We start from the raw sequence: 26,926 nt of genomic DNA, 5'->3' as shown, positions 1-26,926 counted from the left end.
TACCTATTCAGTTGGTTCCTCCTCCCTTCAGTTTCAGACTGTACAGCAAAAATAAAAAAGTTGCAAATACTTCACCCATACAATTGTCCTTCTACACCTCAGCCATTGGTTCACACATCCATAACTTGAAGTTTTAAAATGTACATATCTAAAGTGGCCTCTCTTCCAGGCACCATAACTAACAAATCCTCTGTTTACAAAGAAGCACTTTATGAAGTTATCTGTCATTTAGAGATTTGGGACTAGCCAAGATAAAATAGACAGGCTTTTGGATTAAATGAAATGAAGCTTCTTGCATTTTCAAGAACATGGGAAAAGAAGAGAGCAGGGATTTAGGGAGAGCTTTTAGCTATAGACGTTACTGTTCAGGACAGAATTCATTAATTCCTATGAGGTTTTCTATACTTGGCAAACATCTGAATAGCTATGCAATACATGTACTGATGTCCAAATTAACATCTTTAAACTACACTATTTCTTCAGGACTTGCAGCTGCCTTTTTATAAGTGAATAACTTTTAAAAGTTTGTAAGTGAATATCCTATAGATAGCTTAATATTCAGCCCTCAAAAGGGACAAAAAAAACCCTGCTTTCTAGTCTGCCATGACTTTTCTGTGATTTACTCATACATGCAGTACTTCAGTTCTCTGTCAGAGATAACCTCACCCACCCACAAGGAAGACCTTCCTTTCTTGCTCTGCTGTGCTACTACCTGTCATACCAGGAAGTTGGCAGTAGCTTTTCAAAGACTTTTTCAGAACTATTTTAGACCTAGTATTAACATTTCCACCTAAGTTTCAGCTGTGCCATCACTACACGGTGACAGACATTAGTATATCAAGTCACTAAACAGCAGCTGTTAATATCACTGATTAATTTCTACACAGAAGACAAAGCACATGAATCAACCTAAGAATAGCACTGGAAGTTATTGCAAAACACAAATCAACATAATCCTCTTAAATTCAATCTTAAAAAAAAAAAGAAAAGAGAGAGAAAGAGAATAAAATCCGGGTCTCGTAGCATGGAGCCTACAAAATATTTCAAATTCTTTAAAGGTGAAATTCTGTCAAAAATGCTTTAGATGCTTTAGCTACTTTTCTGAGATTAAGAACTAGCTGTCTTTTCAGAATTCTTCTGATTTGGTATCTACCGTTAAGAAATGGGCTACCAAAATAAATAAATATTAATAATAAAGAATTAAGGAATGTAGAACAACACTTTAATTTTCACATCTTCATTTTAAATGAATCATTGGATACTGTTTTTTTTAAATATACCACACCTTCTAAAGGAAAAGCTGGGCTGACTCATTAGACTCTTGCTGTTACTACTTTGTTCTGTCCTTTAAATCTAATTCCTTGAAGGCCTCCAGATACATATGTCAGCAAGAACTACATTCCTCAGAATGCTGTAGAACTGTATCCATATGTAATCCTAAGTAACATAACCATAATTTAAGTCTTAAGTGTCTGCAATAGTTATAAGTCTATTTTAATAATCATGCACTACATACAAGGATACATTTTTGGTTTTTTACAACAATAAGCAAAGTATTCTAAATTTAACAACTATAGAAGCGTATGACAACTTTAGGGTTTTTTTGAGGGGTAGTGTTTGGTTCTGGGGTTTTACTTTTATTCTTAGCCTTTTCTCAATCAATCAAAACAGGCTATTCTATGGGCTTAGGACAGACACCTGTTAAGCGATACTATGTTTTTTTGAGTAATATGGTAAAGGGCATGATTGTGTCCTTTCCTGAGCAAGGACAATAAATACAGGAGCAAGACATGGTGATATGGACTTAAGCATTCTTCTGCATCGAGCAAAAGTCTTCACATTTAAGAATGTATGTATGTTGCAGAATGACAAAGAGGAACAGTTCAAAAAGAAACTGACAGTCTTCTATTCTGAAGGCTCCCTCTCCCTTCAGATTCCCCATAAAATCCAGAGAGAATCTGATTCTCCAGTCTACTTCAGTCTAGTAAAAAGAGCAGCATCAGCAAGGACATACTTGGTTTCTGTCTAAAAATATGTTAAAAAGAGAGAAAATTTAAAAAATTACCTCAGAATATAATTTAGCTAGATATAAAAGTCCTCTGTTTTATTCTAATACCACAAAAGCACACCCATAAAAGCAGGATGATAAATAAGAAAGCAGTGCCAAATGCAGCTCTGCATAGATATGAATACCCAATTCAGTTAACAGGTGGGTTTTGAAAACAGCACACAGGAAGTGCCTTATGCATACAGGAAATGCTGGTGAGATGCCTCATCCCTTGTGGCTAACAGCACTTATCACCATTATATCAATTATTACCTCTTCAAACAAAGGAATCTGCTTTATCAGGCAACACTGGTCATTGGCTTGGATCTATGCCCAAAGGGTCTATACAGAAGTTCTTTGGGGAGCACTTCCCTTTGAAACGTGCAAGTCCGATATAATTTCTCTTTGGTAATAACTGTTAATGAAATTACCTAATAAAAGTGACTTCAGTTACAAAGACTACAAAATTAAATTTAGCTTCATAGTTTAAGCTGAATTTCACTGTCTGGCTGTATTACTACAATAGGCAACACATTTAGAATAACGAGGAGGATTGCAGACTAGTTTTTATTGTAAGACCATGTTTTCCAGTAGCTTACAAATTGTCAGCTATTATTATTATCAAATGAAGTTTCCTTACCCAGTTTAAATTTGTATTATTGTTTTAAATTTCAAGTCACTTCTGAGTACAGCTGTTATAAATAACTGGAAAGCTTACACAATTGGACAAAGAAAAAGTTGAACAAGACATCATCCAATTAGGATCACTTGATGCTATACTTTGCAAAGGATTCTTAAAATTTTCAGGGAGCTCCTCACATTTCTGTTGATCATTGATATTTGGAAGAATCTCCTAAGACTGTCCACATAAACTTTGATTTATTGATGTACTTTCTGAAGTGTTAAAATCACCAGTTCCTATGCTCACCTCTGCCCCAGAGAGATTTCAACAACATACCAAAACCTGACAAATCTCAGAAAAGACCATGCTACTTTTAAAGGTCATGCCATACCCACAACCTTCACACGCTTGGTCCCCTACAACCACAGGAGCAGCAAAAAAGACCACCAGTGTAATAGAGCAAAACATCCACTCTAAAAACTGAAATTTAGCACAGTGTCTCAGCACCCCACCTACCACCTCTCCTTCCAATGGACAGGTCTCCACCAGAGGCATAAGGACAGGCAGGTCTTTCTCTCAAGCATTCTTTCCCTGCAGCGCACACGATTAGCAGTCATTCCTACCCACAGAACATGTGGAATAAAGAAGGATGTCAGAAACAACAGGAACCATGACAGGTTTAGCTTCCTCTTACAAGTTCCTAGATTCAGAAACTTTCTTCCTGAATTGAAAATTGCCAACTTTTATTGTCAGATAATATCATTAGCCCTGCAGATCAGACAATAACAGGAAATAATAAATATACTGTCTTCTGTCTCTTCTTTTCACACTAAGGTCAATTGTGTTCTTGCTTCCCTCTGCCTACCTGCCCACAGTGAAGCAGAACTTCTCCCTAAAGGCACATAGGACAAACAGAAATACAGGAAGTTAAGAGTTACAGGAAGATATAAGAAAAACATACATACATCATACATCTATGCCAAAACAAGATGTATCAGGATCGCTTTTTTCTTCAACTAAACTTTTTTTAAACTTTTTTTAGACAATGTTAATGAAAGACCTGAACAAAATCTCAGAAATTAAAGCAGGAGAAAACTGTTCCAAATAAAGATACTTCTTAAACAATCCTGTGTTTTAATTGCACAACTCAATATCAGCCAACAAAGTTCCACAGAATTCAAGCCAAACCCATCCCCAACAGTGCACATGTAACTAAAAAGAAAGTTGTTGTTCAGATAGATCTGACCTTCTTTTATCAGTTAAAGTTTTGTAGGAGAGAGTACTGCTTGTCTCTGTGCCCATTACCCTATTGATTGTTGTGTAAATATTAGGCTTCCTGCTTGTGGAGAAACTACTGCAAAGTTTCTTTCAGTTCTGTTTGCACATCTCAAACTTGTGCGTGGTTTAGAACAAGCAAGTTTATGTAACATTCCCAAGAAAGTGCAGTACATCATGGCTCATTTTGATTCAGGTATGAATACATGACACAGATGAATTCACAAAACACTCCTTTCATCTGAAATTTAAGTAGTAAGCCTTTTTCCCCTGAAGGTTTAAGCAGCTTTAAGTGATGAAATTATTATGTTTTCCTCTTTTTTTATAGCACTACTGGCTAGGAACAGCTTAGGATGAATCTTTCCTGAATTTATTCACATACAAATACACCATCAACTATAAGGACATTTGAAAAAGTCATTCCAAAAGATCTCAATGTTCTCTACAGCTATAGAATATAATAATTCTAAAGTTTGCTCAAAGCATTTTAGCATTAAAGCACACTAAAGTATCTTTTCCCCAAAAGCCAAATTTTCAAGTACCAAGCAATCCCAAATACCTGTTTGCAAAACCAGGAAATTCTTTACCCAGACAAACCCCACAAGTTCAAACACCCCATTTCCAGGACCCTTTCTGATCCCCATGCTGCCTCTTGCTCCCTGCTTCCCTGAAAGCTGGGTCAGTGCTAGTCACTGCCATCAGCAAGCATTAGTTAAGACATTTTTCCTCATCTGGCAGCATTTGTGTTGCTCAGCTTTTGTCAAAATTCACATTGGTTTTTTGTGCACAAGCTTCTCCTCTCACCAGAATATCACTCTCAGCTTTACAGAGCTACATGTTCTGCATAAAGCAGAATGCAAAAAATGGGGTTTCTTGGTTGGTTTGATTTTGTTTCAGGTTTGTTTGTTTTGTTTGGGTTGGTTGGTTTTCTTTTTTTACACTTTCTGGATAGACAGAATTTTCTCTACCATATTCATCACGTTGCAACTGTCCCTAAGGGCTTGACACCAGCTTTTTGACTCTTAACTTCTCTCTCTCAGCTTGCAAGCCATTTTGCCAGGATAGTGTCAGCCTAAGCTTGCCAAGCTCATACTTGCCAAGAGCAGCCAACAGATGAGGCCTGCACAGACTGCCCGTTGCCTGTCCCAGGAGTCAGGAAGAGCCCAAGATGTTTGCGCTGTCTGCATTGCCCAATCTCCATTTGCAGCCTGGCCCATTCTGTGAGCTCTCAGATAAGCCACACTGGAAAACCAAAGGTAAATTTGAATCTAGACATTACCATGACAATGGCAGCACTGGGAAATTATGACTAGTGATGTTTAACTAACTATCCTGAAAACAGCATGGAAGGTATGGACTGCTCCAAGTTCAGAGAGGATTAATACATTTCTGAATACAGAAGACTGAAATCATGTAAGTGAGCAACAGGAACAACCAAATCACCAGAGATTTGACATCTCTGCTTAAATCTTCCACAACATGAATTTCTGAGCAACACAGCAAATTATTATGATTACTACATTTGAATACACAAAATGACACAGGTTTGAAAAATCAGAGAGCATCTTCTTATCACAAAGAGTACAGCATCAAAGCTGTAAAACAATAATCATCAAACAAAACATAGCATCACAGACACATATATGGAGAGAAGAAAAAACAAGGGATACATGCTTACAAAATAGCTGTATATGCAGTCCTGAAGCACCTACAAACAGGCAACCTAATTTGCTGAAATCTGAGCAACTTCACTAGACTAAACTAAATCCTAAATACTGTCTCACAAAAACATCTCCTCTGGCCATTTTCATGCCCTCAGAAAGTCAAAAAAAGGTGACAAAATGTATAATCAACTGATACACATCATTTGTAATGAAATAAGAGAAAGATAAAAGAATCCTATGAAGCAGAATTTGCCGTAGCCTAAAGATGATCATACTTACAAGGAGCAGAAGGTATTTTATAACATTCAGTTCACAGCATACGCGTATTCTATTAGTATTTATTTCAACATCTGAAAAAACTACCAATGACATTCCTCCAGACAAGGCTGCCTTGTATGAAAAAAAAAAACAAAACCAAACCCCCCCAAAAATGGAGGAATGTTTCCTACAAGCTAATCATGTAACTATAAACAGGACTTGGAGGATAGAAGGAGAGCATTTATGTTTTCCACCTAACAAGGCATCCTAAGAGGAACTTTATGAATGCATCATGCACGTTTTTAACATTGCAGCTAAGCAGTACAGTGTAATCTGCAACATAGTAACATTTCATGAGCTCAATAATTTGAAGTTGTTCTTTAAAATACACATAAAGACATTCCCTATTTCAAATGCTATTTCTATTTATGGTTATTGAAACTATTATATAATATAATATCAGTCAACAGGATTTAGCATAATGCTAAAAGGAAATTAAAGACATAGAAAAATCAAGCATTAAATTTATACAGTGAACTGTCAGTATGCTCACAAATAAGAAACAAATTTAATATTCAAGACATAAATATTCCAGTGGCCTTACTAGCAAGAATTTTCATTTATAGCCTTCCTTCAGAAAATGTCATGATTACCATCTGAACAGGGGAGAATAAAAAAAGAAGATAAAGTTCAAATGCTGATTTTGGCATTTGTATTTCTCTGATGTAGTTTATCCAAAGATAAAAAGTATCTAAAAAACAGATCACAGGCACCCACAGTGCTAATACTTCCCAATTCGACTACTCAGTTCCTAAACTACAGCAAATGAGTACAGCTTTCACTAATGGATTGCTATTAAAAATAAATCGCAAAACAGTGCATGTATTTCTCCTTCCACACAGCTGAAGCTAGCATAGAGTGTTCTATTATGCAGCTAGCTGAAAGACAGCTTTCAACCTCCACATGGAATTACTTACCCAGAAGCATGTTTCTCTTCTACAGTTAGTTCAGCAGAATAGAAAGTTCTGCACAATAGATCTAGCAAAGGAAATGTTCTCACGAGCTCCTTTTTGACTTGGTGCAAAATCTGAGTAGAGCTTGAACTCAAGCTGCTGAAAAATATGCCTTGCTCCATAAAGCTTCTGGGACTCATTTACTTGACTCTCATTGGTGAATGATACCCCTTCAGACTATGCAGAAGCAATGCAATGACAGGCAGTAGCTGGTGCCAACCTTAATTTGAGGTAACAGAAAGTCATCACTTCACTGAAGTTTCAAAGTTATATATTTTAACATATCTGTCCTGCAATTGTTTCTAAACTAGTTGTTATCTTTGCTAGGGAAAATCTCCTTACAGAACTACTGTATTAGAGTAACACAATAATACAGTATATCGTGGAAAATCTTAATGGTAGGCTAAATTTAAGTTTTCCAGAGCAAGTGCTCCATCTTTCCATAATACTTAATTAAAATTAATTAATACTTAAAAAAAAATAATACAGCTGAATTTGTCCCCTCCAATACAAAAAGACTTCTAAAGAAACACCAGCAGGGAGCTGGTTTGGTATTTTTTGTTTAGCTCAGAAGTTACCCATACAACTCATTTAGACATGGAATAAAAACATTTGGAATGCTGCTGCTGCCATGGCAAGTACCTACCGTCTACTGAAATCCACCACAGAATGGTTTTGCACAACTGAAATTACCCTCTGCTATGAAGAAAAAAACTCCATCTCTTCCTATTATAAAAGCAAAAGGCACGTCATCCAAAAAGATGGGACTTGAATTGTAAATTTCTAACCAAAAGTGATGCCCATGCCCTGCATCCCCTTACTTTGGGATGGGCAGTCAGCACACCACAACTGAGGCCTGTACAGAACTTCTGACTCTCCAAAACAATTTTTCCCTGAGCATCCTAGTAAGGATACCTGATATGAAGAGTTTTATTAAAAAAAAAAAACAAAAAACAAACCAAAACAAAAAAATTCAACCAAACAAAAAAATGAAAATCCAAGGCATTAGCGGCAGATTTTTATCTAACGCACTTTGTAATTGCAGTAATGTCAGATGATTCCTCACGGAGAAGCTGAACATTATGGAAGAACCACTGTATGTGACCCTCCCACTTCAGTGCTTTGCCTTAAATGCACAGAATTAAGATTTATTGATTTCCTCTGCTTTTTCTTTACAAAAGGAGGGGTAGAAGAGCACTTCGAAAAGCAAACTACATGGAACAAACTTCCACATACCTAGAAATATTAGACAAAACTTTGGACTAGATTAATTTTGTGCTCAGTCCTTAATAAAACACATTGTTCCAGTGATGACACTCCTCTACGGTGTGACTATTGGTTACCCAAAGCAGCACATATGAAACTTTAAACTCTTCCTTCTTTCTCCTAAAAGGGGGATGGATTACTCTGATACTTACCTGCCAACATGACTTGGCAGCAATTACATGATTTTGATATGTCCCAAAATATTTGGTATTCTTGTTAAAAGTCCCTTAATTTTTCTTATTAAAAAGCAGGAGGAGAACCCCCCCCCCCCCCAAAAAAAAAAGGAGGGTGGGAACTGCTAGCAGTAACAATGACAGAAATACAGTGGAAAAAATGAATCAGCTCTGACATAAAAAGGCAAATAAAAATGAAACCCAATTAAAAATAAACCTTTCTGATTTTTAAGCAAATCTTGTGATCTCGGAAGATGTGACTCATTCTCATTGCACACTTGGGACTGGCAACACCAAACCTCTTTGAAACTGTATGTGGGTTTTATATAGACTCTGATGTCTTAGCAAGATGACCAGTACTCCCAAGTAAATACCATGTTCTCTCCCACTGACAATAATACTAATACCTGTATGTTGAGCTGTTTGAGGGATTTTATTCATTTAATTTTTTAAAAAGCCTGCTGTTAACTGCAGAAGTGTCTCACACATTCCGTAACTACATAGTATGCTTATGCATTACAACAAGACAAAAGCAGCAAGGACTATGTCCCCATGAAGTAGCAGGCATGCTTCTCCCACTCCGTCCCCTGCTCAGTGACTGCTTCTTTTTTGGCAATGTTTGATAGTTCCTTGCTAGAGCCATTACAATGCACTAGCAAGCTCATGTTTAACTGTGTAGCTGGTTCGATGCACTGCAGCTCTCTTCTGTTCCTCTCTCCCTCTCAACAGCATGTAATGGCTCATCTCACAGGAAACCAGTCTTTGGTTGCAAAGGAAGGCCTTCAGACTCACTATTCACAGTTCTAACGTTTTAGCCTGCCCTCTAGCTCACACCTAAAATGTGATCTCCAGGACGCAAACACTCATAATTTTAACTACGTATCTCCCCCTCCCTTTAAAACAGCTATTAACTCCCATCTACTCTACTAACGCCCACTGTCCCAAAATTTTGGAGATCCTTTGATTTTTCTTTTGTCTGAGAAGGCCTCTTCAGGGATCCATAATCTTACAGCATGGTGTGTCAGGTACAATAGATAATGGTCCGTGGTGAAACACACAAAGATAGAAAAGTACTGTTTGTCTGCTTTGGCTCCTCCCCAGAGAGTCCTGCTTTGGCTGCTCCCTGGAAAATCCACAGCTTTGGTTCCTACCTGGAAAATTCCACTTTAGAACTCCCCAGAAAAGTCTCAACCCTCGGAGACCATTCTAGATATTGCTGGCCACTTCTTCCAATGTAGGCTGGCCTCCTGCATCAGAATGAGTGCGCATTTTTTCCAGTACAAAAGCCCGAGCCTCATGCAATGCAGGGGAGGCAGAACCTCATACCACTTGGGTCAACGTTGCCTCTGCAGAGACACCTGCTAAGGTTGAGCCTGCCAGTTTGCACTGCGGTGATTATTCTCAGAGCTGATTTCCTGATCATCTTCACAGGGTCCTTGGGGGTGGCAAGATAACCAAACATCAGAAGTATCCTTTACCGTATCTGTTAATATCTCTATATTTTCCTATGTTAATAAACTAGGGGGGAGCTCTCTATTTGTCTCTCATTTTCCCTCACCTGGAATGCTCGAACTCTGGAACACATGGATAGCCCCTCTACAATGACAGCATGGTGGCCTCTTTGGCTATGAGGGCATGCCAAAGCACAAGCACATGCAAGCATAACAGAGACGATGTGGATGAGAAGGAAAGTAGGAGGATAGCGGTATCTTTGGAGCACCAGTCTGAGGTGATCATGCAGCTACTGCATTATACATGGTGCTAAAGAAGCAACAAGGGAAAGGATAGGTGCTGAAAGAGAAAGAAAAGAAACAATGGAATACAGAGGAAAAATTTTTACAAGTGCTTAAAAACAGTATGTGGAAGAAGAACAGAATGAAAGGGCAAAACGTTATTAGAAGATAGCAGAAGGCAGAGGAGAGATTAAGAGAAAGCAAAAACATTAAGGAGAAATGAAAACAAAACAATAATGATAAATAAGTATGACGAAAGCAAATGCTTTTTTCCCAGTTACCTATCAGGTGCTTAACTTCCAGAAGACAAGGTGGTACAATACCCACTGTAACTATACTACTACCACAGATCTAGGGTAAGAGAGAGAGCACGCACACTAGGACTGTAGAGCAACAAGAAAATAAATGCCTTTTGAGGAGGTTATCTGAGGGCAAGTGAACTCAGGTCTCATTCACAAGCAGCTCCTGTAGTCAACAAATGAAGAGCTGACATACAGCTCAACAGCTATGCTGCTGTACTAGCCATCACGACTCTTAATTCTTAACTTAGTTCACCAAATATTTTCACATATATATTTTGAGCATAAGAACATTACTGTTAATTTCTCAGCTAAAACCAGTGCCATTAATATCTCTATAAATTTAATGATACAGGGAATATCACACTGATAAACCATAAGAACTCTTCAGAGACAGTGACTTAAACCCATGATTAGTATGTGAAAGAAAGGATTTTTGTTCAATAAAAAAACATAACTATCCTATCTCTTCACATAAAGAATTTGACCAGTTATTCAAATTCTGCTAAGCACAGGCAACACCAAGTCACCCATACTTTGCTTCAAAAATTCATGGCAGGAATCAAAACAAAGCCAAGGTAACTTTGTCAGGAGAATACTGAAGCCCTACCAAACGTGCTGGGGAATCTACTGGCTACACTTGAGGAATATTTTAATCCAATGCATTTAATACAATCCCTAAGAATCGTCTCAGTTTGAAGGCAGAAAACATAAGTTAAAAGTGAGGTATAATAACCTGACCCTACTGTACAGACTGTACAAACACACTGGAACAGGATAGTTCACTAGATCTCACTAGATAAATTTCTCAGGACGTGACAAACTCCCAAAGCCTCTCACAAATTTCTTACAACAGAAAAGTGCTGAATCAAAGGAGTTCAATTATTCTCTCAGTCTTTCCCCCACATCAGATTAATTACAGTGAGTTGCAGTAGATGCAAATGCAGATTCAAAGCAGAGGCAAGCAACTGTATTCTCATAAACCCTCAAATCATAGCCCTCCTCCTCCAAGACATATGCACATCCAGTCGTATATTAATTACAGCCCCTCCTTTTCTGTTATACAGATCACTGGATCCAGCCCTCACTAGAAGTTTTGCTCTAGGTGTATTAAGAAAAGGAGCATTTAAGTTTGCCCAAGTATGTGGATATAATATCTCTCAAAGTAAACACATACTTGCTATGCGTATTAAAGGACTATTAAAAACTACCAGCTCATGCTGTGTATCTTGCTACTTGTGCATACATGAAATAAATTCTGTTTATTGCTACCTGTCTGTATATGCACTTCACACAGATGCATCAAACTTATGCATGTATATTCGCATGTGCCTATACATCCTATTAAGACACAGCACTCTATTCTGTTGCATGCTAAATGAAATAATAAAACAGTATTCCTGTTCCAGTTTACAGTATTCAGAAAAAAAATATAGAATCATAGATCATAGAATCATAGAATCGTTAGGGTTGGAAAGGACCTTAAGATCATCTAGTTCCAACCCCCCTGCCATGGGCAGGGACACCTTACGCTAAATCATATCACCCAAGGCCTCGTCCAAGCTGGTCTTGAACACTGCCAGGGATGGAGCATTCACAACCTCGCTGCACAACCCATTCCAGTGCCTCACCACCCTAACAGGAAAGAATTTCCTCCTTATATCCAATCTAAGCTTCCCCTATTTAGGTTTTAACCCATTACCCCTTGTCCTATCACTACAGTCTCTAATGAAGAGTCCCTCCCCAGCATCCCTATAGGCCCCCTTCAGATACTGGAAGGCTGCTATGAGGTCTCTACACAGCCTTCTCTTCTCCAGACTGAACAGCCTCAACTTTCTCAGCCTGTTTTCATACAGGAGGTGCTCCAGTCCCCTGATCATCCTCGTGGCCCTCCTCTGGACTTGTTCCAACAGTTCCATGTCCTTTTTATGTTGAGGACACCAGAACTGCACACAATACTCCAGGTGAGGTCTCACAAGAGCAGAACAGAGGGGCAGGATCACCTCCTTCAATCTGCTGGTCACGCTCCTTTTGATGCAGCCCAGGATATGGTTGGCTTTCTGGGCTGCAAGCGCACACTGCCTGCTCATGTTCATTTTCTCATCAACCAACACCCCCAAGTCCTTCTCCACAGGGCTGCTCTGAATCTCTTCTCTGCCCAACCTGTAGCTGTGCCTGGGATTGCTCCGACCCACGTGTAGGACCTTGCACTTGCCATGGTTAAACCTCATGAGGTTGGCACCAGCCCACCTCACAAGTGTGTCAAGGTCCCTCTGGATGGCATTCCTTCCCTCCAGGGTATCAACCCAACCACACAGCTTGGTATTATCAGCAAACTTGCTGAGGGCGCACTCAATCCCACTGTCCATGTCAGCAACGAAGATGTTAAACAAGACCGGTCCAAACACCGATCCCTGAGGGACGCCACTCGTTACTGGTCTCCACCCAGACATTGAGCCATTGACCCCAACTCTTTGTGTGCAGCCATCCAGCCAGTTCTTTATCCACCGAGCTGTCCATCCATCAAATTGATGTCTCTCCAATTTAGAGACAAGGATGTCGTGTGGGACAGTGTCGAACGCTTTGCACAAGTCCAGGTAGATGACATCAACTGCTCTACCGCTGTCCATCAGTTCTGTAGCCCCATCATAGAAGGCCACCAAATTGGTCAGGCAGGATTTCCCTTTAGTGAAGCCATGCTGGCTGTCACCAAGCACCTTGTTGTTTTTCATATGACTTAGCATGCCTTCCAGGAGAATCTGCTCCAAGATTTTGCCAGGCACAGAGGTGAGACTGACTGGTCTGTAATTCCCTGGGTCATCCATTTTCCCCTTCTTGAAAATGGGGGTTATATTTCCCTTTTTCCAGTTGTTGGGAACTTCACCTGACTGCCATGATTTCTCAAATATGATGGCCAGCGGCTTCGCAACTTCATTCTCCAGCTCCTTCAGGACCCGCGGATGGATCTCATCAGGTCCCATGGACTTGTGCACGTTCAGATTTTTAAGATGGTCTCGAACCAGTTCCTCTCCTACGGTGGGTGCAAGGTCTTCATTCTCACAGTCCCCGCATCTGCCTTCCAAGACTTGGGTGGTTTGCTCAGAGCCTTTGGCAGTGAAGACTGAGGCAAAGAAGTCATTCAGAACCTCAGCTTTCTCCAAATCCTGTGTAGCCAGTTTTCCTGAGAGCTTCCTGAGGGGGCCTACATTCTCCCCAGTCTGTTTTTTATTTGCTATGTACCTGTAGAATCCCTTCCTGTCATTTTTAAAACCTCTAGCTAAGTTTAATTCTAACTGAGCCTTAGCTTTCCTAATTTGGTCCCTAGCTTCCCGGACAACATCCCTGTACTCTTCCCATGCCACCTGTCCTTGCTTCCACTTATTATAAGCCTTTTTTTTTCAATTGAATTTTCCTCAGGAGCTCCTTATCCATCCAAGGAGGTATCCTGGCCCTCCTGCTGCACTTCCTTCTGGTTGGGATGCAGTAATTACCTCATTACATTTCAGATCCTAGGATCTTAATTTTTCCTTTTGGTATGACATGATCATGAGGTGACCTGCAGTGCACCCTCAAAGATGACATTTTATCTCCCAGGCGAGACGACAAATATATTCCTCCCTCTATATTACCCTTTTAGGGAGCACAGAAGTCTTACCATACTTAGTAAGAAGGTGTCACACTGCTGAAGATATGCACCTTTGTCAAGACAAGGGATGAGGCAGCCATAAACACTTAGTGTCAATCTAACTCTTGCTTCTGAAATGGGATCTTCATAGCCAAATTCTTAAATATTTCTCCAGCCTTAAGGACTGAAACAGCTCCAACAGGTACGCAGCCCTCAAGGCTTTAACAAATACAGATGAGAATATCAAAGGCATACCACTCCACTATAAATGCCCAGTAAAACCTATTTTGGTTTAAGTCATTAATCACCATTGCCCCATTCGCTTGGTACTTTGACCCAAGAATTTTTCATTATAAAGGTCTAGATGACAGTAAATGTCTTAGGAGCCATCCCAGTAAGTAATTACTTCACTGCAGTTCGGAAAAAAAAAAAAAGAAAAGAATGACAAACTTATTTCTGCTTTGGATCTCATGTCCCATAGCACTGGAGAAGAGGATGTTTCCCATGCAGTATATCAGACCCCCATGCCCCTTCATCATGAGCACACAGATTCTGAAAGATTCATCACCTTTCAGTTCTCAAACTCTGTTTGCATAACATGTCTATATAGCCTTCAGAAAAATACAGAATTCAGAAAATGGTATATTTGGAAATTGCAGGCTGAGAGAGTTGGGGTTGTTCAGCCTGTAGGAGAGAAGGCTCAGGGGAGACCTTATAACAGTCTTCCAATACCTAAAGGGGGCCTACAAGAAATCGGGAGAGGGACTTTTTACAAGGGCATGTAGTGATAGGACAAGGGGCAGTGGCTTTAAGCTGGCAAGGGGTAGGCTTAGGTTAGATAATAGACAAAAATTCACTATGAAGGTGGTGAGACACTGGAACAGTTTGCCCAGAGAAGCTGTGGCTGCCCCAGTCCTGGCAGTGTTCAGGCCCAGGCTGGACAGAGCTTGGATCAGCCTGGTCTAGTGGAAGGTGTTCCTGCCCATGGCAGGGGGGTTGGAACTGGATGATCTGTAAGGTCTTTTCCAACCCAAACCATTCTATGATTCTATGATAAGTATCTTTTCCCCAGCTTTTGTATCCAAAATTTAACTGTGGTGCAAAGAATTGCATGGTCAGACTGGGGAAGTCTTTGTGCTTGAACAAAAGCATAAGCACTTTCAGGGAGAAAGGAAAGAGGAAAAGGGAGAAGGGGACAGGGATTTAGGTTGCTGAAATAACTCTCTACAGCTTGGGCAGGCATATGTTGATACCAGTAAAAGCTACTGTCTGATTTCTAAGTAAACTACTTGATTTCACTATCATGAATACCTTGAAAAAAACTCTTTATCTTGAATGCCACCCCTGTGACACCAGAAGTATGAAAATACCAGAAGGGCTGTGGGAGAGAAGAAATAAAAAGTTCCATACAGTTTTTTGTTATTTTTTTTTAAATCAGCATGTTTCTCTCTGTTGTTAAGGAATAATAGACGTTAGCAAACCAATCATCAATTCATAGACATAAATGGAAGTAGAGTAGGTCACAGTCACAGAAATGTTAGATTCATGATAAAAAATGAGAAAGGCATTTGCGCTGACATGAAAAAGTAATTTTAATACAGCTTTCTGAGCCACTTGGTCTGAAAACACATTCAAATCCTTCCAATGACTCTAAGAGCCTTAGGAATTATTAAGGAAAAAAAAAAAAGGAACAAGAAGAAGAAAGCATGGATACTGTTTGCAAGGACTATGATGCCAAAAAGTTTGAACATAGGCAGGAAGAATCAAGAGAGTTTTACTGAGAGAATGAAGACATAAGAAACGAATGACATATCCAGATATATTATAATACGGCTTTTCCCTCTCCCTGGAGTGTTTCAAAACAAAACCAACATTTTAAATTAGAAGCAGCAGCATAGCAAAGACAAAAACTATCTGATGAACTGATTTGTTTAATTTACATTTTTAAGGAGATAATGACACATTGATCAATTTAAAGTTCATATTTTTGGCAGGACAGGCCTTTTTTGTAAATAATACTCAGAGCTGATGACAGCACTGAGTCACTGACTTGTTCAAATTTGTGCTAGTCATGGCCCCAGATTACCTTGTGATGTTCAAGTACTGGGAATGAAAAGGGTAACATCCTGACGCAAGAAGAAACAGAAAAAGAAATTAAACCATGTCAAGAAACACCATCCCTGACTCACAGGCTCACTCATTAAGGGATCTTACTGGCAGACTTATTCAAGACATCAATATCTCTTTCTGTTCAGATTTTAGCTTCTGTTACTTCTGCTTTGGCATTTTGGTTGGTTGGTTTCGGAGGGGGAGTTGTTTGGTTGTTTGCTTTCGGAGCGGGAGTTGCTTTTTTGGTATGATTTTTTCTCCCTTGCAAGGACATTCTCATTTAATGGCAGTGTGCAACTACAAGTTTCTACAGATGAAAACACTTCTGATAAAATGCAGTCCTGGAAGGCTAGTCCTAACCCAGGTGCTTCAACAGAACTTGAGTATGACACAGTACAACTCTCTTAGCATTTGTGTTAATCCAGAGTTGTAAAACAGATGCTGAAGAATGTCTCCTGCCTTCAGGGGCTGAGTTGCTTAACTGGCACCATATGAGAAACACAATTTCTACCCACACTCTGTAAAAGTGAAGTGAGATGTCTGTTCTTTGGACTGTGTACTGGCTCCATTCTTCTCCCACACAGCCTCTTCAAGCTGGAGGGGAACTGCACATTCCCCAGACTCCCTTCAGTCTTCCTGCTTTGTTTTTTACTTTCTGTTTTCCTTTTCTTGGTCTTCCATCTATCCTTTCTCTACTTATTTCACACTCCACTGTGCATAGCTTTGATGTGATGATACTGGCCTCTCTGCCTTTGTTTTTTCTTGTTGCACACCAAGTCCCTTTCCTTTTTGGTGCTGCTTGAGTTAGCAGCTGTTTTTTTTACTGGTTTTGGACAATATTTAATTCTGGAGCCTCTGTTCCAGTATTTCTGTATTTCTGCAATACATCAGATCAATGGCCACTTCAAAGCCAGTTGGAAAGAAAGCACAATTTTCCATCAGCATAGCTACACTGCAGATCATGGGAAGGAAGAAAGCACATGAGAACCTACCTCAGGTTTATTTTGGACATAGAAGATGAGTGTGAGAAGATGACCAAGGGCTCTACACTGCGTGGAGGGATCATTTCTGGGGTCAGGCAGCTGAATTCCAGTGTAGTAGGACACAGTCTGTTGTAATAAATTCCCTCTGAAGCAGATGGATGTGTGTTACTCTACAAAGAGACCAGTCTCTCAAAGCATGGTGACAAGTAGTAGCTTGTTTTTATTTCAGCCTTAGGTGTGAAAGCCAATTAAACTTAACTGACACAAGACACGGAGTTAATTTTTCTTGGCAGCCAGCCTTCTCTTTCTACGAAGTCATCAAATTGCATGATGGGTTTTACAGAGATAGCATCTGTACACACACCAGAACTAGAGGCAGATTTACACCTGTTAAAATCCATCCCAAAAGGTTTGCAGGTTCACAGATGCACACAGTTGTTTGAATGTTTCTGAGACTCCATAAGTATTTATATCTACTATGAATACAAGCATATGCTCCCAAAGCTGTGTATGAACAAGTGCAAGGTTGGCTGAAAATTTCCAGGCATTGGATGGAAGAAAAACAACCCTCCCCCCCCACCACCCCCAACTCCAGGAACAGCACTGCAGCAGTGGCTTCACTGTCAAACCTCCACCTATACCATTTTGATGGAAAATTCTATTCATTTGCTCTACAGCTTCCAAAGCTAACACTTCTAAAAATGTCACACGAAATGTGTAGGGTACGCTGATACAGCTCAAAAATCAAAGCGACATTTCAGAGCGATTACTTCATCTTGAAATATTATCTTTGAAAAATGCTATACTCTATAAACTTCCCTCATACAAGGTTATTTGTAATGTATACATGACTTCCTCTCTTTCCAAACTGGATAAAATACTAATCTTGCAATTTTAACATCTAAGCTTCTTATTTGATACCTTAGCTGCTTTTAACACACACAGTTAGGCTCTAGGGCATCTGAGATGTACTAGATTTATCCCTTTGGGAAAAATTGCTCACATAGCACATGCTTTTTTTAACAGGATACTCAGTAAACTAATCCAAGTCCTCCAGAGACATTTAAAGCACTGACAGAATTAAGTAAGGTCACTCCAGACACCTGTTTGTTAGGATTTTGAAGTAACTCAATTTAATTAATCACAGATTGGAATAATTTGGATTTCCTCAATCACAATGAGATATATATTCATCAATTTTCTTGAAACAAATTTGTATGTTCAACAGATTCAGAGCACTGCAGTCTGCCACCTATTCGGCAAAGTACCAACGTACTGCACTGCATGACAAGATGCAGATCTATACCCATAAAACCATAAATGAGTTTTTAATTGTCATACAGAAAACAAATACACATCCAACATTTTCTTCATACTACAAACATGCATATGCATATTTTCCAGTTAAATTCTCATTCAAATTAGGTTATTTCAATAGCATTATTATCTAAATAAAAATATCAGAAGCATAAAGCAATTTGACTAATCTTTCCCTAATCTGGTGATCATTCCTGAGGGCTACTTATTTCACTGTTATCTGCCACTCAACCCAGTTTCCAAAAGCACTGAGCCCCTGAAACTACACAGAAGCTGCAGATGGTACTTGACAGTCCTTGGAAAACTGGGCCAGCTCTCTCTCTGGGAGTTGAAATCCTTCAGCTTCACCTCAGCTTAAGTTTGAGGTACCCTTAAAAAAAAAATAAAATCACAAACCAAGCAATTACACCTGCTTATACAGTGCTAATTCAAGCTACCATGATAGGTCAGTTATCTAATAAAAATATGCGCGAGACCTACTTGATGTGGATGAGGTTTACATCTGACCTACTTGTAAATGATGCTACAAGATGGATTTTGGTGAGCAAGCCAGTTTGGTAAGGAAGCTTTATGTGTTGTCACACAACGAAACACAAATAACAAACATTCAGGGACAGAAAACTAAAACCAGCTCAACGAGATGGGCTCTTCAGTATAGCCAGTATTGCCTTTAGCCAGAGAGCACTGAGGCACCTAACAGCACTTAATGAAAATTAAAAACAATTTACATGGTATTTTAAACATATACAGGGTTTTTTGACTCTTCCCTTGAAAAAGTACTCTGGCTAAACCAAAGGTTCAGATAAAATCTTGGCATCAGCTCGCTCTTCTAATGTACTAGGTTATTCCTAAATCCCTCACTCTCAGTTATGTCTGGCCTCTTGGGTTCAGGAAAAATAAGTGATGGAGATCACTGAGTATTTTCCAGTTTAATAAAATCATAATAGTTGTGTTTCTAAATAGGAAGCTTAGAGAAGTATTAATTGATTTGAGCAGAGGACCACCTTCTGTAAATGAGTCAGTTTTTGAAGTCTGCTCCTTTTGACAGATGAGGAACTATACCAAACTCCTGGAAAAGATAAGTTACATCATAATGATTATCAATATAATTAAAATAGCAATAACCTAACTTCTGTCTCCCCTAGCAACAAATGTTACCATAAATTGACCATATAAATTAAAAATTATATAGATTATATAATTCCTTTCCCTATTTTTTTGTTTGTTTGTTTAATATGGACAAATTCCCATACTGTCTTTATTAACCACTCCAAAAATCCTCAGGCCAACACCAAGCATTTGATAAGATCACAGAGGAGACAAACACTTTTACACCCATTCCCAGTCCTCCAAATACAAATCAATTACTGCACCAAGATCAAGATGATAGTGAAAAAGAGACTATAGACCTGTTAAAAGCCCTATCACGCAACACCAGGAGTAGCTGCTGGAGCCAGATGGGCAAGACCTACCTACAGATGGAGCCAGCAGCTACCTACAAAACCAAGCCAGTAGCATCGAAGTCCTTTGTTCACTTGTCTTCTAATTTTTCTTCAAGTCAGGCTAGTCAAGGAGTTAACATGCTTTAGTGGATGAATTTGGGATAAAAGTGTCACCTGCTTCTTGTTTCCCCAAACATTCTACCTGTAACTCAGCCTTGTTTACCGCTTTGGTGGGTTTCTACTTAACTGGGATGTTCTCCTCAGGCACTAGGCAGACACGGTAAGCATCTATAACTATGGCTGCACAAAGCAGCTTGCAATGCTAGGTTACATTATCTCATTTTAAAGGCTGAGGAATAATGGTGGACTGTATTTTTAATCTTATTTTCACTTCCTCCTATAATATACAGAAATATCTGTATTGTCTGGGAATGGATTAACTGGGTAGTTTGGGCTTGCCACCTGCACTGTAAAATTGCCAATTAAAATAAGAACCTTAGCAAGTACCTTCACTTAATGAAGGGGCAGTGTAAGGAAGAAGCTTGCCTCCTCCTAACCTATGTGCAATTATTTAAGAAGAAGGTTATTACTTTACTATTTCTGTATTTTGCACATATTTCTAGGTCTCCATGTCCATTCTACTTAGCATGTCGTGTGACTTCTTTCACTTATTTCAAAGGAAAATTTAATGGGTACACAATATTTAAGCAGATTTAGAAGATGAGCAGAAATGACTGATCTTAGGATAACTTAGCCTTAGGTTTCCTTTCCTCAGTTTCATATTCTTTAGATAAAAATAACATCTTGAAGAATTTTCTTCAAAAATTTACTCCTTAGAGACTTGAGAAATAGTAAAACAGACTTTGGTTTCCTATTTTAAAAACTGTGCTGGTACTGAAAACAAAGAACACCACACATACAGGTAACCGAGTGTTTAATTTGGCATCTCAAACCATTAAAAATATTTGTATACGAGAAAAGAAGTATAGGTTTCAAGATGTTTCAATACAAAGGGAAAAGAAATGTATAAAAGGTAACTCAGAAAAAGGAAAGGCTCGTGCAATTAACTCTATGTCCTCAGATGCTACAAGCCAAGAACTTTAAGTCCTTCAAAACCAGTGGGAAGGATACAGACCAGAATCATGCTTGTCCCAGAGTATGTTCTGTCTTCAGTAAGCTAACCTGCACAAATCAGCTATTTTCTAATACATCATGAGAAAGATGCTGGTACCTCCTTAACATCGAAAAGGATCCTTACAGAAAATTTTGTCCCCTTGGAAATAAACTGGACCTGTGGCCAAGCAATTGTGTCCCATCAGTGTAAATAAACATGAAAGATTAGCAGCAACAGAACTGTGAAATATGAATATTTTCACATTAAGAAATCAGCAAAACAACAATTTAGTATTTAATTCTTGGACATCTCTAAACAGTCACACAAGCAGTCTTCTGTCTATCCCTCACAAACAGGTCATGTTCATTTGTACCAGTCAGCATTGCTGACCTCTGAGAAGAGAAAAACTGACTAATGAGACACATGTTGCTTCATACCAGAGCCAGATTTGGATCTAGACTGAAACTTGAGATGCAAAGAAAAGCCAGAGCAGCTTTGTCTCAATCCCTCATATAACCTTTTATTTTAATATGGGAAGGCTGACCAGGAACACAGTTACATAAAGATTAGCACCAAAATACACGTTCTTGCAACCTCACATCTACTTTTTTGGGAAGACCAATAACCTGTTTTTTCCTAACACAGAAATGGACATCATCTATTAATAAGAACCCACAGATGAAGAACAGAGTAAGACAGAAACCATGTCTGATATTAGTGGCTGTGAATCCAAACACAGAGACATTGCAGGACAGCATAACAAGCACTGCTTACTTCAAAGACTTTTGAAATCTCAGAATGAAACAAAAACACGTTTATTCTTAGTTAAGATTAATCTTTAATCCTGGATCCACAGGGGCTTTATAAGCAGAGAGTGATCATCCACTCAGTGCTTCTCAGGCTGCACCTGCAGTATTGTACACAGTTCTGGTCTACACAAATCAAGAAAGATGTGGACAGACTGGAGAGGTCCAAAGAAGGGCCTTGAAGATGATCAAAAAGCCTGAAGAACCTGCCCTATAAGGAAAGACTGAAGGACGTGGGTCTTTCTTCTCTGGAAGACAAAGCTTAGAGGGGACCTCATCACAGTATTTCAGTACTTAAATGGCAGATATGGATAGGATGGAGGCTCTCACAAGGAACTACATGGAGAAGACAAGGGGCAATGAATGCAAATTATACTGGGAGAGGTTTCATCTAAAGATGAGAAAAATATATTTAGTGAGATCAATCATTCACTGGAACAACCTCCCTAGGGACATGGTGGAGTCTACATTGGTGGAGGTTTTCAAGATGTGATTGGACAGGGAGCTAGATAATCTCAGTTAGACTCCCCTTTCCCATGAAAGGTTTGACCAGATGGTCTTTCAAGGTCCCTTGCAAACTGGGCTGTACTCCAATACAATGATTAACCAGTTTTGCAAGAATATGTTGTGGTAAAGGTTGTAAGCATATATATATATGATGATGATGCCAAGACTTATTAAAAAAATAAATAGATGCAGTGAAAAAATGTCATAAAAATGTTAGATTAAAATAACAATGTTAACAAAGAGCTTCTATGTTCAGCCTTTTCAAAATAGCCATTGAAACCTTGTGATTTCCACGATTCTGCTTGTGCAGTATTTCTTGCCTAAGCAACTTCCAAGGCACAGCTACTATATATACCAGTCCATCAAAGATTAACGGTTTTATCTAGTAATGAAAAGGAGATCTAAACATACCATTCTAGAGCATGAAAATAACATCCAGAAATCTCATTATATCTATACTCATGAAATCAACCTGAAAGAAAAAGTAGCCATCTATATTGCTAACAGCCACCTGTCAAAATCTCTGTAGACACGTGAAATGATTAAGAGTCCATTCTTTGTACAGAACCCCTAGAGATGGAAAAACTATTGTTCTTATGACAAAATGATCATGACTCAAAATTTTCAAGATATAAAAATTCCAAGAATGATCTGGTTAAGAGGATTTTTAAAGACCTCTATTGCTCTGTGTAGTCTCAGAAGCTCCAGTGTGAAAGTGACATAGGAAATCCACTTTTACATTCAAATAAAAAAAAATTTTATACATAATATTAGGTTGGGAAAGTTGAATATGAAACAGCAATTTCATGTCTTCAGCTGCTGAAACATGAGGGGAAAAAAACCTCTTACAGCTTGCCAGGTTTTATTTTCTCTCTTGCGATTATATTGACAAGAAAAGTGCTTGTGCATTATTACTAGCTGCAATAACACCTAACTGCATTCCTCAGCCTTAGAGAAAGCATTTTTTTGCAGCAGATAAGAACAGCCAGTCAATAACCAATGTAGAAATGGGCTCATTACTATTTCACATAAGAATAGTGTCTTATGAAACGTACTTCTTAGTTTACAATCAGAAGGGTCAAATTGCAAATCTTTTACTCATCTGGTACCTCCCATTTTAATGCTGTCTATCCAGAAAAAAAAGTAATTCTCCAAAATAAAGCTATTGTCAGTTTTCAACACAATACATTACCCTGCCACAAGTTCTTCCCTCTTCCCTATCTTACCCATGTGAAATTTATTATTGCAATACCGGTTATTGGTTATACTTAAATCATTTCCTTTCTGTTACACTGTTAAGATAAAGCAACATCATAACAAGACAGACCATAACAAAATGGCAGCTGATTCTCCAAGACCTCTATAACTCGTTTTAACTCTTTACTATGCATATGAGAGCTAGCACTAGCACTTAAATAAAATAAAATAAAATAAAATAAAATAAAATAAAATAAGTATAAAATGAGTTGTGCTAAATTATACTAGGTTCAGAGAATGAGAAACTAGCCCATTGTCCTGGTTTTGGCTGTGAGAATTTTCTTCCTAGTGACGGGTGCAGTGCTGTGTTTCAGTCTGAGGCACAAGAAGCTGGGAGGAAACAGAAACAGGAGAACTGACCCAAACTAGCCAAAGGGGTATTCCATACCACAGCACGTCATGCCCAGTATATAAACTGGGTGAGTTAACTGGAAGGGCAGATCGCTGCTTGCATTGGGCTAGGTGTCAGTTGGTGGGTGGTGAGCAATCGCTTTGTGCATCATTTGGGCTTATTGTTGGGTTTGGTTGGGGCTTTTTTCCCCCTTTTGGTTTTATATTCTCTCCCCTTTATTATTACTATCATTAGTAGCAGTTGTAGTATATTATACTCTAGTTATTAAACTGTTCTTATCTCAACCTACGGGTTTTACATTCTTTTGATTCTCCTCCCCATCCCTCCTGGGGATTGGGGAAAAGGCAGTGGTGAGCAAGCAGCTGTGTGGTACTTAGTTGGGTTTAAACCATAACATCCATTAATACAAGAATCTATCCTAAAATCTAGACAGAGTGCTGTTTATCTTCAAGAAATGAACCAAATGCAGGTTTGATAAGACTGTCTTTCAAATACCTCTACTATAATAAAATGCAAGAGGTCAGGTGTTTATTGGCAACATTGTTAAAGGAGCTTTAATACTGCTAGCTTGAGCTCAACCAAAAATAACTGCAAAAATACAAGGTTTTTTTTTTTTTAACCCTTTATACCTTCTGCAAGTGTGTTGGGTTTTTAGAATTTTTGTTTTTTACCTGTACAAAATAGAGGACATGCTTAAGCATGCTTAACCACACTGCTGAAGAGGATACTAATGTCTTGAGTTCCCAAGAGCAGACATATCTGCACAGTTCAAATCCATAAACAATAAAGCACAATGCTCAAACCTAATTTTAATTATTTTAATATTTCTTATGTTATGTAGTTTTTGGTTTTTTTCCTCAACTTTTCAGCAAGAACAAAACACTTTGTGCTTTAACATAATTTCCTCTCATCTCTATTGACTTGAGAAGCTTTCCATCAGGAAAGCCAAAAAAATGTAATTAAATATGGTAACTACAGCTCTGGTCTATTTTGTCAGCTACAGGTTCAGGAATCTGAGCTGGTTTTGCTTAATAATGTAGTTGCTGAATTAAAATCCTGCTCATCTAACATCAAATCTTTTGAAAGGGTAAGGGCAAAGCATTTAAGAAAGTTTTCCCATAACAACCACTGGCAAAAATCTTAATTGTGCTGAAACTATGAGATCTGTTTTATATTATCTTTTCTTATCATGAATTGTCCTTCTGAACTAGATACAGTTGTTAATAAAATTGCACATTATTCCTTGGTGCCTCTTGATCATATGCAGACTGCTCTGATGGTTAACATTAATGAGAGGGCAACAACCTCTTAATCTATAAACCACCCAGCATCCAAATTTTAACAACAACATTCTGTATGAAGGTGAAGCTCAGTATGCCATTAGGAAACAAAAATTGGGATGTATCTTAACATTTAGCTACATGAAATGATTCATGCTCACTTTTATGACTGGATTTAATGAAACTGACAATTGAAAATCGAGTACTGATCTGTCAGAAAAAAAATAATTCCCTCAGATGATTCTGCAGCCTACTTTCACAAAAGTAGAGCTGCAAAACAGCCTGGCTTTTAGATCAATGAGATCCCACTCCTTTTTTCCCCTCCTCCACAAAATACAGCTTCAAGAATTTCTTTTAGGTAAGAGCACATACGTCTACTGTAGTTCCGGATGTCTTCCAGATCATTAAGAGAAATACATAATTTAACACAGATGAAGTACATTTCAGTCTTGTCTAGACTGTATAAATACTATGTTTGCATTAATTGTATACCCATACAAATTAAAATACATATCAAAGACTTAGAGAATGAACAAAATCTTAAGGCTGTTTTTTAGCTCCACATTACTTTCCTTTCTCTTTGACTGGAGACAAACGGGACTGTGCTGCAAACTCTTCAGTTGAATTTAGAAACCATTAACTCAAACTACAAGGTCATCAAGGTAAGAATAAAATAAACAGGAGTGTCCTTCTGAGCTCTTTTGAGATATGGCTAATAAGTCTCTACAGCACATTCTTCTCCACACTGGTTTCTTTTTATTCAAATATTTACCTTGGTTGCAATTTAACTTACAGTTTGCTTTGTAAAGTGTCAGTGTTCTGGTTTTGACTATAGCACCATTTCTTGCATCTGGTGGGAATGCACTGCTGAAAGGCCTTGCTTAATATATATAAAATCCCAATGAAGCCTGGGTAATGCACAGCTTGCTGAAAAGAATGGGAAAATAATGCTCAAATAACGGAAGATAGCATCTGGCTGTTATAGCTATGACCACCATTATTAGCCAGAATGAAAGCCTACATTAGGTGCAATGTTAATTCATTAAACACAAGTACAGAAACTGCACTCTCAGAATGCAGCCAATGATGACCTCTCCTGAACAAAACTTAATGCACAGCCTGAAGGAGGGATGGACTCCATATACCACCATCACTTGTGTGCATGAGCTAGTGGTGGGAGAGCTCTCATCAAAAGATGACTAGCACTAGCATAGCTTATGTTTAGATGTCGACTTATGTTTAGATGGCCCCTTACAAAGCAGTCTTTCTACCCCCTTCTCAAATCCTTCCACCACTAATGTGAGCATCAACTGATTCATTTCTCACAAGCACTGTGAGAAATGAATGTCATTGCTTTACGCCACACCTGACACTGGAAATTCCTAATAGTCATGCTGTTTGCCATCATAAACCTTTTAATGGATTATTTTAAGGAAACTGTCACTTCCTAATAGCTAAGAGATTTGTGAGGATATTAACATTTAACCTATTTAAACTGTATAGTTTGTGAAAAACCCAACATATACAAGAAAGCTACATATACAAGCTATATAACGAGCATCAGGTATTTTCTACATAATCTTTATTTTGGCCTATGTTTCTTTGTATCTGTGATCCCATACTTTCTAAGCCTGGTTTTCAAACACCCTGTAAATTGGGAAATCAGTACTGTCTTGTGCTTTCTGCCTCTGGGGAGCCTGCCTGCCAAGAACCCTGACTGCCAAAATGCAATAAGAACATACAACATTTTTGCCAGGATACTGAAGTTATTGCCATAAACCTAA

At 38.6% G+C, this 26,926-nt stretch overlaps 1 protein-coding gene across 10 annotated transcripts in view; it reads right to left on the bottom strand.

Moving 5' to 3' along the window:
- Positions 1 to 26,926, bottom strand: part of ZNF385B (zinc finger protein 385B) — a 177,025-nt gene that overhangs the window by 84,730 nt on the left and 65,369 nt on the right. The window contains exon 2 of one of the 10 annotated variants that reach the window (XM_062640697.1): positions 25,936 to 26,069. The exons of the other annotated variants lie outside the window; for them this stretch is intronic. The gene's annotated coding sequence lies outside the window, so the exon portion shown is untranslated. The remainder of the gene's footprint in view (positions 1 to 25,935; positions 26,070 to 26,926) is intronic. 10 annotated transcript variants of the gene reach the window in all.

The sequence above is a fragment of the Pezoporus occidentalis genome, unplaced genomic scaffold (assembly GCF_034315485.1).
Source record: "Pezoporus occidentalis ecotype Australia unplaced genomic scaffold, CSIRO_AGI_Poc_V1 ctg66, whole genome shotgun sequence".
In the NCBI taxonomy this organism is placed as follows: domain Eukaryota; kingdom Metazoa; phylum Chordata; class Aves; order Psittaciformes; family Psittacidae; genus Pezoporus; species Pezoporus occidentalis.
This window is presented reverse-complemented; position numbering and strand designations above follow the sequence as displayed.